Genomic DNA, 16556 nt, shown 5'->3' with positions numbered 1-16556 from the left:
CAAATTCAATGGACGAGAGAGTTCAAAAGCTCCTTTCCAACAAGGGGTCCTATGTGAAAATGTAACATCACCTAGAATAAAGTTTTGAGGTGAAAACTGTTTGATTTCAGTTTGTAATAACCTGCTAATGCTTATAATTTCAAAAATGACCATTTTTTTGTTCTTTATTAAAATGAAAAGGTTGAAAACTCTGCTGTGCATAATAATTTGGAACATGCATTTTGAGTGCAGTTTGAGTTTTTTTTTTTTTTTTTAAATATACTGTTATCATAGGCAGTTTGTACAAAAACCTTTCAATTGTACTCTAATAGTTATTTGACTGGAAAATTACAATGACTGCAATTCATATAGGTAATTTGGGAAAATCTGAGAAAATATTATTTGCATAATAATTTGGAACACAGTGTAATGCACAGCCCATGGTCCGTACATGTAGCATAATGCACAGCCCATGGTCTGTACATGTAGTATAATGTGCAGCCCATAGTCCGTACATGTAGTATAATGCACAGCCCATAGTCCGTACATGTAGCGTAATGCACAGCCCATAGTCCGTACATGTAGTATAATGCACAGCCCATGGTCCGTACATGTAGTATAATGCACAGCCCATGGTCCGTACATGTAGTATAATGTGCAGCCCATAGTCCGTACATGTAGTATAATGCACAGCCCATAGTCCGTACATGTAGTATAATGCACAGCCCATAGTCCATACATGTAGTATAATGCACAGCCCATAGTCCGTACATGTAGTGTAATGCGCAGCCCATAGTCCGTACATGTAGTGTAATGCACAGCCCATAGTCCGTACATGTAGTATAATGCACAGCCCATAGTCCGTACATGTAGTATAATGCACAGCCCATAGTCCGTACATGTAGTATAATGCACAGCCCCTGGTCCGTACATGTAGTATAATGCACAGCCCATAGTCCATACATGTAGTATAATGCACAGCCCATAGTCCGTACATGTAGTGTAATGCACAGCCCATAGTCCGTACATGTAGTGTAATGCACAGCCCATAGTCCGTACATGTAGTGTAATGCACAGCCCATAGTCCGTACATGTAGTGTAATGCACAGCCCATAGTCCGTACATGTAGTATAATGCACAGCCCATAGTCCGTACATGTAGTGTAATGCACAGCCCATAGTCCGTACATGTAGTGTAATGCACAGCCCATAGTCCGTACATGTAGTGTAATGCACAGCCCATAGTCCGTACATGTAGTGTAATGCGCAGCCCATAGTCCGTACATGTAGTATAATGCACAGCCCATAGTCATCCATGTAGTATAATGCACAGCCCATAGTCCGTACATGTAGTATAATGCACAGCCCATAGTCCGTACATGTAGTATAATGCACAGCCCATAGTCCATACATCTAGTATAACGCACAGCCCATAGTCCATACATGTAGTATAATGCACAGCCCATCCTCTTACATGTAGTATAATGCACAGCCCATAGTCCGTACATGTAGTATAATGCACAGCCCATCCTCTTACATGTAGTATAATGCACAGCCCATACTGTTACATGTAGTATAATGCACAGCCCATAGTCCGTACATGTAGTATAATGCACAGCCCATAGTCCGTACATGTAGTATAATGCACAGCCCATAGTCCGTACATGTAGTATAATGCACAGCCCATAGTCCGTACATGTAGTGTAATGCACAGCCCATAGTCCGTACATGTAGTATAATGCACAGCCCATCCTCTTACATGTAGTATAATGCACAGCCCATAGTCCGTACATGTAGTATAATGCACAGCCCATAGTCCGTACATGTAGTGTAATGCACAGCCCATAGTCCGTACATGTAGCGTAATGCACAGCCCATAGTCCGTACATGTAGTGTAATGCACAGCCCATAGTCCACACATGTAGTATAATGCACAGCCCATAGTCCATACATGTAGTGTAATGCACAGCCCATAGTCCGTACATGTAGTATAATGCACAGCCCATAGTCGTACATGTAGTATAATGCACAGCCCATAGTCGTGCATGTAGTATAATGCACAGCCCATAGTCCGTACATGTAGTATAATGCACAGCCCATAGTCATCCATGTAGTATAATGCACAGCCCATAGTCATCCATGTAGTATAATGCACAGCCCATAGTCCGTACATGTAGTATAATGCACAGCCCATAGTCCGTACATGTAGTATAATGCGCAGCCCATAGTTCGTACATGTAGTGTAATGCACAGCCCATAGTCGTACATGTAGTATAATGCACAGCCCATAGTCGTGCATGTAGTATAATGCACAGCCCATAGTCCGTACATGTAGTATAATGCACAGCCCATAGTCATCCATGTAGTATAATGCACAGCCCATAGTCATCCATGTAGTATAATGCGCAGCCCATAGTCCGTACATGTAGTATAATGCACAGCCCATAGTCATCCATGTAGTATAATGCGCAGCCCATAGTCCGTACATGTAGTATAATGCACAGCCCATAGTCCGTACATGTAGTATAATGCACAGCCCATAGTCCGTACATGTAGTATAATGCGCAGCCCATAGTCCGTACATGTAGTATAATGCACAGCCCATAGTCCGTACATGTAGTATAATGCACAGACCATAGTCCGTACATGTAGTGTAATGCACAGCCCATAGTCCGTACATGTAGTATAATGCGCAGCCCATAGTCCGTACATGTAGTATAATGCGCAGCCCATAGTCCGTACATGTAGTATAATGCGCAGCCCATAGTCCTTTCATGTAGTATAATGCGCAGCCCATAGTCCGTACATGTAGTATAATGCGCAGCCCATAGTCCGTACATGTAGTATAATGCACAGCCCATAGTCCGTACATGTAGTATAATGCACAGCCCATAGTCTGTACATGTAGTGTAATGCACAGCCCATAGTCCGTACATGTAGTATAATGCACTCCCCATAGTCCGTACATGTAGTGTAATGCACTCCCCATAGTCCGTACATGTAGTGTAGTGCACAGCCCATAGTCCGTACATGTAGTATAATGCACTCCCCATAGTCTGTACATGTAGTGTAATGCACAGCCCATAGTCCGTACATGTAGTGTAGTGCACAGCCCATAGTCCGTACATGTAGTATAATGCACAGCCCATAGTCCGTACATGTAGTATAATGCACAGCCCATAGTCCGTACATGTAGTATAATGCACAGCCCATGGTCCGTACATGTAGTATAATGCACAGCCCATGGTCCGTACATGTAGTATAATGCACAGCCCATGGTCCGTACATGTAGTATAATGCACAGCCCATAGTCCGTACATGTAGTGTAATGCACAGCCCATGGTCCGTACATGTAGTATAATGCACAGCCCATGGTCCTTACATGTAGTATAATGCACAGCCCATAGTCCGTACATGTAGTATAATGCGCAGCCCATAGTCCGTACATGTAGTATAATGCACAGCCCATAGTCCGTACATGTAGTATAATGCACAGCCCATAGTCCGTACATGTAGTATAATGCACAGCCCATAGTCCGTACATGTAGTATAATGCGCAGCCCATAGTCCGTACATGTAGTATAATGCGCAGCCCATAGTCCGTACATGTAGTATAATGCACAGCCCATAGTCCGTACATGTAGTATAATGCACAGCCCATAGTCCGTACATGTAGTATAATGCACAGCCCATGGTCCTTACATGTAGTATAATGCACAGCCCATAGTCCGTACATGTAGTATAATGCACAGCCCATAGTCCGTACATGTAGTATAATGCACAGCCCATAGTCCGTACATGTAGTATAATGCACAGCCCATGGTCCTTACATGTAGTATAATGCACAGCCCATAGTCTGTACATGTAGTATAATGCACAGCCCATAGTCCGTACATGTAGTATAATGCACAGCCCATAGTCCGTACATGTAGTATAATGCACAGCCCATAGTCCGTACATGTAGTATAATGCACAGCCCATAGTCCGTACATGTAGTATAATGCACAGCCCATAGTCCGTACATGTAGTATAATACACAGCCCATAGTCCATACATGTAGTATAATGCACAGCCCATACTCTTACATGTAGTATAATGCGCAGCCCATAGTCATGCATGTAGTATAATGCACAGCCCATAGTCATGCATGTAGTATAATGCACAGCCCATAGTCCGTACATGTAGTATAATACACAGCCCATAGTCCATACATGTAGTATAATGCACTGCCCATAGTCCGTACATGTAGTATAATACACAGCCCATAGTCCATACATGTAGTATAATGCACAGCCCATACTCTTACATGTAGTATAATGCGCAGCCCATAGTCCGTACATGTAGTGTAATGCACAGCCCATAGTCATCCATGTAGTATAATGCACAGCCCATAGTCATGCATGTAGTATAATGCACAGCCCATAGTCCGTACATGTAGTATAATACACAGCCCATAGTCCATACATGTAGTATAATGCACAGCCCATACTCTTACATGTAGTATAATGCGCAGCCCATAGTCCGTACATGTAGTGTAATGCACAGCCCATAGTCATCCATGTAGTATAATGCACAGCCCATAGTCATCCATGTAGTATAATGCACAGCCCATAGTCCGTACATGTAGCGTAATGCATAGTCCGTACATGTAGTATAATGCACAGCCCATAGTCCGTACATGTAGTGTAATGCACAGCCCATAGTCATCCATGTAGTATAATGCACAGCCCATAGTCCGTACATGTAGTATAATGCACAGCCCATACTCATACATGTAGTATAATGCACAGCCCATCCTCTTACATGTAGTATAATGCACAGCCCATAGTCCGTACATGTAGTATAATGCACAGCCCATAGTCCGTACATGTAGTATAATGCACAGCCCATAGTCCGTACATGTAGTATAATGCACAGCCCATAGTCCGTACATGTAGTATAATGCACAGCCCATAGTCCGTACATGTAGTGTAATGCACAGCCCATAGTCCGTACATGTAGTGTAATGCACAGCCCATAGTCTGTACATGTAGTATAATGCACAGCCCATAGTCCATACATGTAGTATAATGCACAGCCCATAGTCCGTACATGTAGTATAATGCACAGCCCATAGTCCGTACATGTAGTATAATGCACAGCCCATAGTCCGTACATGTAGTGTAATGCACAGCCCATAGTCTGTACATGTAGTATAATGCACAGCCCATAGTCCATACATGTAGTATAATGCACAGCCCATAGTCCGTACATGTAGTGTAATGCACAGCCCATAGTCCGTACATGTAGTATAATGCACAGCCCATAGTCCATACATGTAGTATAATGCACAGCCCATGGTCCGTACATGTAGTATAATGCACAGCCCATAGTCCATACATGTAATATAATGCGCAGCCCATAGTCCGTACATGTAGTATAATGCACAGCCCATGGTCCGTACATGTAGTGTAATGCACAGCCCATGGTCCGTACATGTAGTATAATGCACAGCCCATGGTCCGTACATGTAGTATAATGCACAGCCCATAGTCCATACATGTAATATAATGCGCAGCCCATGGTCCATACATGTAGTATAATGCACAGCCCATGGTCCGTACATGTAGTATAATGCACAGCCCATAGTCCATACATGTAATATAATGCACAGCCCATGGTCCATACATGTAGTATAATGCACAGCCCATGGTCCGTACATGTAGTATAATGCACAGCCCATAGTCCATACATGTAATATAATGCGCAGCCCATAGTCCGTACATGTAGTATAATGCACAGCCCATGGTCCGTACATGTAGTATAATGCGCAGCCCATAGTCCGTACATGTAATATAATGCGCAGCCCATAGTCCGTACATGTAGTATAATGCACAGCCCATGGTCCGTACATGTAGTATAATGCACAGCCCATAGTCCATACATGTAGTATAATGCACAGCCCCTGGTCTGTACATGTAGTATAATACACAGCCCATAGTCCATACATGTAGTATAATGCGCAGCCCATAGTCCGTACATGTAGTATAATGCACAGCCCATAGTCCATACATGTAGTATAATGCACAGCCCATGGTCCGTACATGTAGTATAATGCACAGCCCATAGTCCGTACATGTAGTATAATGCACAGCCCATAGTCCGTACATGTAGTATAATGCACAGCCCATAGTCCGTACATGTAGTATAATGCACAGCCCATAGTCCGTACATGTAGTATAATGCACCGCCCATAGTCCGTACATGTAGTATAATGCACAGCCCCTGGTCTGTACATGTAGTATAATACACAGCCCATAGTCCATACATGTAGTATAATGCACAGCCCATAGTCCATACATGTAGTATAATGCACAGCCCATAGTCCATACATGTAGTATAATGCACAGCCCATAGTCCGTACATGTAGTATAATGCACAGCCCATAGTCCATACATGTAGTATAATGCACAGCCCATAGTCCATACATGTAGTATAATGCACAGCCCCTGGTCTGTACATGTAGTATAATACACAGCCCATAGTCCATACATGTAGTATAATGCACAGCCCATAGTCCGTACATGTAGTATAATGCACAGCCCATAGTCCGTACATGTAGTATAATGCACAGCCCATAGTCCGTACATGTAGTATAATGCACCGCCCATAGTCCGTACATGTAGTATAATGCACAGCCCCTGGTCTGTACATGTAGTATAATACACAGCCCATAGTCCATACATGTAGTATAATGCACAGCCCATAGTCCATACATGTAGTATAATGCACAGCCCATAGTCCATACATGTAGTATAATGCACAGCCCATAGTCCGTACATGTAGTATAATGCACAGCCCATAGTCCATACATGTAGTATAATGCACAGCCCATAGTCCATACATGTAGTATAATGCACAGCCCCTGGTCTGTACATGTAGTATAATACACAGCCCATAGTCCGTACATGTAGTATAATGCGCAGCCCATAGTCCATACATGTAGTATAATGCACAGCCCATAGTCCGTACATGTAGTATAATGCACAGCCCATAGTCCATACATGTAGTATAATGCACAGCCCCTGGTCTGTACATGTAGTATAATACACAGCCCATAGTCCGTACATGTAGTATAATGCACAGCCCATAGTCCATACATGTAGTATAATGCACAGCCCCTGGTCTGTACATGTAGTATAATACACAGCCCATAGTCCATACATGTAGTATAATGCGCAGCCCATAGTCCGTACATGTAGTATAATGCGCAGCCCATAGTCCGTACATGTAGTATAATGCACAGCCCATAGTCCGTACATGTAGTATAATGCACAGCCCATAGTCCGTACATGTAGTATAATGCACAGCCCATAGTCCGTACATGTAGTATAATGCACAGCCCATAGTCCGTACATGTAGTATAATGCACAGCCCATAGTCCGTACATGTAGTATAATACACAGCCCATAGTCCGTACATGTAATATAATGCGCAGCCCATAGTCCGTACATGTAGTATAATGCGCAGCCCATAGTCCGTACATGTAGTATAATGCACAGCCCATAGTCCGTACATGTAGTATAATGCACAGCCCATAGTCCGTACATGTAGTATAATGCACAGCCCATAGTCCGTACATGTAGTATAATGCACAGCCCATCCTCTTACATGTAGTATAATGCACAGCCCATAGTCCGTACATGTAGTATAATGCACAGCCCACAGTCATCCACTTAGTATAATGCACAGCCCATAGTCATACATGTAGTATAATGCACAGCCCATAGTCCGTACATGTAGTATAATGCACAGCCCATAGTCCGTACATGTAGTATAATGCACAGCCCATAGTCCGTACATGTAGTATAATGCACAGCCCATAGTCCGTACATGTAGTATAATGCGCAGCCCATAGTCCGTACATGTAGTATAATGCGCAGCCCATAGTCCGTACATGTAGTATAATGCACAGCCCATAGTCCGTACATGTAGTATAATGCACAGCCCATAGTCCGTACATGTAGTATAATGCACAGCCCATCCTCTTACATGTAGTATAATGCACAGCCCATAGTCCGTACATGTAGTATAATGCACAGCCCATAGTCCGTACATGTAGTATAATGCACAGCCCATAGTCCGTACATGTAGTATAATGCACAGCCCATAGTCCGTACATGTAGTATAATGCACAACCCATAGTCCGTACATGTAGTATAATGCACAGCCCACAGTCATCCACTTAGTATAATGCACCGCCCATAGTCCGTACATGTAGTATAATGCACAGCCCATCCTCTTACATGTAGTATAATGCACAGCCCATAGTCCGTACATGTCGCATAATACACACCCCATGGTCCTTGCATGTAGTATAATGCACAGCCCATAGTCCGTACATGTAATATAATGCACAGCCCATAGTCCGTACATGTAGCATAATACACAGCCCATGGTCCTTGCATGTAGTATAATGCACAGCCCATAGTCCGTACATGTAGTATAATGCACAGCCCATAGTCCGTACATGTAGTATAATGCACCGCCCATAGTCCGTACATGTAGTATAATGCACAGCCCATAGTCCGTACATGTAGTATAATGCACAGCCCATAGTCCGTACATGTAGTATAATGCACCGCCCATAGTCCGTACATGTAGTATAATGCACAGCCCATAGTCCGTACATGTAGTATAATGCACAGCCCATAGTCCGCACATGTAGTATAATACACAGCCCATAGTCCGCACATGTAGTATAATACACAGCCCATACTGTTACATGTAGTATTATGGCCAAGGGCACCGTGTACTCGCTGATTTAAAAAATACCAAAACATTATACTCGCCTTCTCTCAGCTCCTTCGCCGCGCGGTGTCTTTTCTGGAGCTGCCGCTGACTTCAGCTGGAAGCGACAGGAGAGCATGATGTCACTTCCACGCGCCCCTAATGACGTACATGCCGATATCAGCTGCTGGGCTCTGATTGGTCGGCAGCGTGTATTGTGGCACTAAGCTGAATGTCAGTCCGAGAACACACATCCTGCTGAAGCAGGGGCTGGTGGTGGCTGGGACCGGTCACAGGAGCGACTGCGGTCATTAAGCCTCTCAATATAATGCTCTCATAGTACCTCTATTTCCCCACACTGTATAATGTTCTCACAGTACCGCCATCTTCCCACACACTGTATAATGTTCCCACAGTACCACCATCTTCCCACATACAGTATAATGTTCCCACAGTACCGCCATCTACCCACATACAGTATAATGTTCTCACAGTACCGCCATCTTCCCACATACAGTATAATGTTCCCACAGTACCGCCATCTTCCAACATACAGTATAATGTTCTCACAGTACCACCATCTACCCACATACAGTATAATGTTCTCACAGTACCGCCATCTACCCACATACAGTATAATGTTCTCACAGTACCACCATCTACCCACATACAGTATAATGTTCTCACAGTACCGCCATCTTCCCACATACAGTATAATGTTCCCACAGTACCGCCATCTACCCACATACAGTATAATGTTCTCACAGTACCGCCATCTACCCACATACAGTATAATGTTCTCACAGTACCGCCATCTTCCAACATACAGTATAATGTTCCCAACAGTACCGCCATCTTCCCACATACAGTATAATGTTCCCACAGTACCGCCATCTTCCCACATACAGTATAATGCTCTCATAGTACCACCATCTTCCCACATACAGTATAATGTTCTCACAGTACCGCCATCTTCCCACATACAGTGTAATGTTCTCACAGTACCGCCATCTTCCCACATACAGTATAATGTTCTCACAGTACCGCCATCCCCCCACATACAGTATAATGTTCTCACAGTACCGCCATCTTCCCACATACAGTGTAATGTTCTCACAGTACCGCCATCTTCCCACATACAGTATAATGTTCCCACATACAGTATAATGTTCTCACAGTACCGCCATCTTCCCACATACAGTGTAATGTTCTCACAGTACCGCCATCTTCCCACATACAGTATAATGTTCCCACATACAGTATAATGTTCTCACAGTACCGCCATCCCCCCACATACAGTATAATGTTCTCACAGTACCGCCATCTTCCCACATACTGTATAATGTTCTCACAGTACCGCCATCTTCCCACATACAGTATAATGTTGTCACAGTCCCGCCAACCCCAATTTTATTTTATGTATTAACACTTGGTTTTCTTTTTTTACTGTTTTTCATGTAATATATGGAAACCTATAGTAAAATGCTTTTAGAAACATAATATCCAGGTAAAAAAAACACTGTACAAGGAGACATTAGCATCAAATAACTCCTGTCTTGGTGTTCTTACAAACAAGCTCCTATAAATGAGATCTAACGTGATAAAAGATTACAACCTGGGAAAGACGGGAAACATTCATGTAGACAGTCGGTGATGATGTAGTTAGTGACGGACTCTGGCCAAATTTGTTTCTAGAGCCGTATTAGAAGATGAAGATGTCGTCCTCATCATGAAGTTGTTATTTCTCATGTCACGTGTAATGTATATGACGAGAATTAGCGTTATGGAAGATGAGTCTATAAGAAACGTACTCAGCTGCAGACTCCAAGGAAGAAACTGCTTGTTGTCTGTGGCCTAAAATATATAGGTTTTATTAGTACGTCAGGGACAAAAGCAGAATGTTGTAAAATAATAAAAATACCATTGCTGCTTGGGTTTCTGGGTGATTCTTACTGCAGCAGTGGCCAACTTAGCCAGTGATTGGAAGTATGGAGGAGATGTCTAAGTCATCAATTCAACTTATGTTCCAGTCCATAAAAGACTAGAGAATACAACATCTACACATTCTATCTCCTGATATATTTCCCTTATTGTCTCCAGTAATTGTATTAATACACAGAATTCTTTATGATTTTACATCAGCTCTTTTTCTCATTCAGGTCTCTACAATATCAGATCCTCCCAGTGAAGATCTTCTATATTAAGAGAATTTTTCTAAATCGCCTATCAAGGATGGATATGGACAGAGACAAGATGGTGGAGAGGATATTACACCTCACCCTAGAGATCCTCTTCCGGCTTACTGGAGAGGTGAGAGATTCTGATGACATCACATTACATCATTCTTATCTATGGGAATAACAGATGGACAGAACTGGAGAGGTGAGGACTCTGGAAATGTCTGTAATGAGATTTATTAATGTGTCTCTCCATAACCAGGATTACACAGTAGTGAAGAAGACCTCTAGTGAGCGCTGTCAGGACCCTGTGTCTGAGGGATGGGGAAGACCCCTGAGCCCAATCACAGGGCCTCCACCTCACCCCCTGATACATGAGGACATTAAGGACCAGAAGATCCTAGAACTCGCCTACAAGATGATTGAGCTGCTGACTGGAGAGGTGACACTATTGAGAATGCTGGGACATTATACAGTAACGCTATGAAGGGATCGGGGGGATAACGGTATCATTGTATGTGTCAGGTTCCTATAAGGTGTCAGGATGTCGCCGTCTATTTCTCCATGGAGGAGTGGGAGTATTTGGAAGGACACAAAGATCTGTACAAGAACGTCATGATGGAGGTTCCCCAGTCCCTCACATCTCCAGGTAATAGACAGGACTAAATCCACACAGCCTATAATTATCTGTATGTAAAGAATGAATTCAGTCCCTGTATGTGTTTCCTCCAGATCTATCCAGTAAGAGGACAACACCAGAGAGATGTCCCCGTCCTCTTCTTCCACAGGACTGTAAACAAGAAGACCCTAATGTTCCTCAGGATCATCAGGTAGATGGAGAGAAGGTGTCATGTGTTCTCCCCTGTGATGTGTAGGTGGCTGTGAAGGTCTTGTGCTCAGTCTTGTTTTATCCACCAGTATTATATGTTTTATACTTGTGTAATGAGAACGGTGGAGATGGCAGGATTAGAGCTGATCATAGATGTGACTTCTCCATCTGTCTGTGACTTTTACAATATTTCTTTCAGGGTGAAGATCTGACCCATATTAATACTACAGAGACATATGTGAGGGGTGATGAGTGGTGTAAGGAGGAGATTCCTACATATGACTACCCAGGTGAGTAGTAATCACTAAATGCAGAGAAGTCACAGATTCTTCTCAGTCACCGGCTGTGGCTGCTTTATCGGTGGTGTAGTCCAGCTGTATCACAATCGTGTGATCACCATTTTACCTCTAGACCACAACATTTTCCTCCATCCGAAAATGTTCACATTACTTTGTGTAATTGTAAAAGACCTTTTCTATAGAACTTACAACCTGGAGGATCCAACTACCCCCTGGGATTAGATGACGCTGTCATTACCTGCCCAGATCTGTAAAGTGCAAAGCCAAATGGCAGCGTACGTAGAATGTGCTGACAAGTGAGAAAATCAAAATTATTATGGGCCTGTAAGAGAAAGCGGAGGGTAATGATGCTGTTGGCTTCCTAGATCCCTGATATCTTATTGGATGAATCTACCTTCTCTCCCTTCTGTGCTGCTGAATGTGCTCATATGGTCCCTACAAGACCAGGTCCAGTCTTTCTGACCAAACGTCACTTTTATGATTGACAACATTAAATGTGCAGTGAGGCCAAGTGTGAATTTCTGTACAATAACAGAAGAGTTTCCCTTTATCCTGACTTTTCAATTTCTTTTTAAACCATCTAACTTCAAACAGGATCTTGATAAACTACATAAAAAAACATTACACCTGTGCCATGATATATCTCTAAGCTGTGCGTGGCTGATGGCTGTAATACACATTTATTCACGCCTGCAGGAGATATGTTGGCTCCAGCCCTGGTTTCATGGATTCACTCCACGTCATCAATTCCATTATGTTTTCCATCCTAAGGAATTCAGATTACTGCACAATCTCTCCTGAAATGGGGGCACTAATACTTTCTCTACTTTCCTGGTCAGGACTCATAGTAGCTCCAATGGTCCACCATAAATGAGTGCGACTCCGGTTTAGTGTTGGAGCTCTCCCCTCTTACATACGTTGTTGTTGGGGATGTAACATATCTTTTATTCTGTCTTTTTTTACAGGTTCACTTTGTTTGATTTTGGTGGGATCGGCCGGCCTCACTTATGTGAGTCTGTAACTCCCTGGTAGTCTTTAAAAGAAGGTCTCCATTACGTCTTCCCAATGCCCGAGATCTAAATTTAAGACACCTCAGCTCTGCACTATTATAAAAAGTTCTGTTTCAATGTGTAATATTTCTTCTTGAAACTCATTTGGCCCTTACGATAGTTTAGATTACTAACAGCCACCAAGCACCATACTGTAATTACCCCAGAGAAGTTTCACCACTAGTTACTCATTTTTTACTGATGGAGACGGTTGAGTTTGATCATTTCAGTAGATGTGTTATTGTCTATACTCACAGTTTTTGACTGCAGCAGTTAGTTCCCAAAATACTCTGATTTAACCCCTTCCTGCAGCCAGTTTTGTGTTCCTCTCTGGGCCCATTTTCAAATCTGACGTGTGTCACTTTATATGGTGATAACTCTGGAATTCTTCACAAAGGATAATGGGAAACAAATGGACCTTACAAATTATTTTCCAACTTCTCTTGAATCCAACAATACTTTATATATCGTTGTACAGGTTGTATAGAAGGAGCGCCATTTAGCTATCTGAATGCAGATCTTGCTGGAATATATTTCAGACACAATGTATTGGGGGCACTGTTCATTGTCACCTGGCAGCTCAAAAGATGGCTACCACAAACAGGCTTGGTGCTATATACTCCATTTTCCTGATCTCAGAGATTGCCTTGCTCATCACCCTTTAACCCCAAGAAGAATAGCCAGGTAGTCGGGTCAGAACCAGGAGGACAGAGAAAATACCAATCAGAAGACACAAGAGTAGTCAGTAAACGGGCCGAGGTCACAACAGGAAAGAAATACACAAGCCGGGAGCTGAGCACAGAGGACTAAACCAGAGGAGAACAAGGCTGTATCTGGCAGCTTCCGGCAATATGCTTCCAGCTTTAGTAGGGTGTGGTGCTTTCCGATTGGATGAAGCAGGGAGCAGATTACTCCAGCTGGACAGCACACACACCCATACTGCCAGACTGGATGGTACTACAGGTCCCAGGCTACCTAATCTTAGTGTTTGGACAGAGCCTGTGCTGCCCAGAGCTTCTGGTTCCAACGTCTCCTCCATCACCAGCGCTACCTGCAGAATGATTACGGCGGCGCCTGGTGACAGATGCAGATGTTGGAGCAGATCCCAGGGGAGATTGGACACCCTATTTACAGAAGCCTTAAAAAAGTTGTCCAGTACTTTTTACAATTGCCCAATGCCCCCCAATGTATTTACCCTGTGCCCATAAGAATCTTTGTAATTACCTTCTGCTGTCCTTCTTGCCTGTGAATGACGCTATCGGGGGGGGGGTCACGTGATGCCTGAGAGCGGCCAGAGATAGCGCCGCTCACAGGCAAGAAGGACTGCAGAAGGTATTTACAAAAAGACTTATGGGCACAGGGAAAATACATTGGGGGACATTGGGGCAATAAAAAGTACTGGACAACTTCTTTAATATAACAAAGTGACCTCTATTTTGGAAATTATAACCCGCAGTGAATTAATCTATAGACGTAGCGATTATTTTGATTCCACAGGCACTTTCCAGAAATTAGCACACAATGAATGGTGGAGAGTGAAAATTGCACATTGGCCATTTTATTACCCAACACATAGTGTCCAGATTGTGCTCCAGGAGACACACACCGTAAATTAAGTGGGTTCTTCTTCTTATTGTAATGCCAAATACATGGATGCTGAATGTGGTTTGGGCACACTGTAAGGCTCAGAAGTGAGGGGGAGATTTGACTTTGGGAGAAGCGGATATTGCTGGATTGATTTATGGATGAGAAGAAGTTTTTATGGGTATCATTTTTGCCTACATAACATTTTTTGATGGCTTCTTATTCCATATTTTGGAGACAGAATGAACAATCAGTTGAACACCTCCCTCTACTGGTTCATCCTATGAGGTTTTCACGTTTCACTGTCATTCTGTCAATAACTTGACATTTCTACAGGCATTTTAAGTAGAAATGTTCAAAAATATAAATTTCAGGGATATTTTATTCAGAATTAATAATTGTTTTTTTCTTGGCAGATGACTGTACCAGGAGATCAGAGGGACAGCCGACATCTTCAATGTTTAAATCAGATGATCTTGGGATCCCGCAGGATACAATTGAAGTGAATGCCATTACTCCAGATTTACCATCATCCCTTCACAGCAAAGATCTATCATCTGATCCTATGAAACAGCTCCTGTCCTCTGATTCATTACCGACTAAGGAAAATCAAAATAAAAAAATAAGCATTACAAAACAAACTGCTCATAAAGGAACAAAGTTATTTTCATGTTCAGAAAATGGAAATAGTTTTACCCTTGAAAAGTTTTTTCTTAAACATCAAAAAATACACACAGCGGACAATAGATTTTTTTGTTCCAAATATGGGAAATGTTTTAACCAGAAATCAGATTTTGTCAAGCACCAGAGACTTCACATAAGGGAGAAGCCTTTTACCTGTTCAGAATGTGGAAAATGTTTTAACCATAAATCAGCTTTGGTCAATCACCAGAGAATTCACACAGGGGAGAAGCCTTTTTCATGTTCAGAATGTGGGAAATGTTTTAACCAGAAATCAGATTTGATTAAGCACCAGAGAACCCACACAGGGGAGAAGCCTTTTTCATGTTCAGAATGTGGGAAATGTTTTAACCAGAAATCAGATTTAATTAAGCACCAGAGAACCCACACAGGGGAGAAGCCTTTTTCCTGTTCAGAATGTGGAAAATGTTTTAACCATAAATCAGCTTTGGTCAATCACCAGAGAATTCATACAGGGGAGAAGCCTTTTTCATGTTCAGAATGTGGGAAATGTTTTAACGAGAAATCAGATTTGATTAAGCACCAGAGAACCCACACAGGGGAGAAGCCTTTTTCATGTTCAGAATGTGGGAAATGTTTTAACGATAAATCATCTTTGGTTAAGCACCAGAGAACCCACACAGGGGAGAAGCCTTTTTCATGTTCAGAATGTGGGAAATGTTTTAACGATAAATCATCTTTGGTTAAGCACCAGAGAATTCACACAGGGGAGAAGCCTTTTACCTGTTCAGAATGTGAAAAATGTTTCAACCAGAAATCAAATTTGATTAGGCACCAGAGAACTCACACAGTGGAGAAGACTTTTTCTTAGTCTTTTTTTTTTTAATCCAATACTTTTGAGATTTTTTTCATTAGTTTTTTTTTTGACAAAACCAAGAAACCAGTACATACAATAATAAAACAACTTACCATAGGGATCACATACATTCGTCTCTCCTATATATCCTTTCAGCTTGCCCATTACTGTCTGATAACTTGCAGTTCCTAGATCTTCCAATTAACTTTCCACATTCTTGAAATCTCTTATAGTTGTGCTCAAAAGTTTACATACCCCAACAGAATTTTTCCATTCTTGGCCTTGTTTCAGAGAATATGAATGATAACAAAAAAAACTTTTTCTCCACTCATGGTTATTGGTTGGATGAAGCTCTTTGTTGTCAAACTACTGT

Source organism: Phyllobates terribilis, unplaced genomic scaffold, assembly GCF_046119375.1.
Source record: "Phyllobates terribilis strain yellow unplaced genomic scaffold, ASM4611937v1 Scaffold_47__1_contigs__length_9908305, whole genome shotgun sequence".
NCBI classification, from domain to species: Eukaryota; Metazoa; Chordata; class Amphibia; order Anura; family Dendrobatidae; genus Phyllobates; species Phyllobates terribilis.
This window is presented reverse-complemented; position numbering follows the sequence as displayed.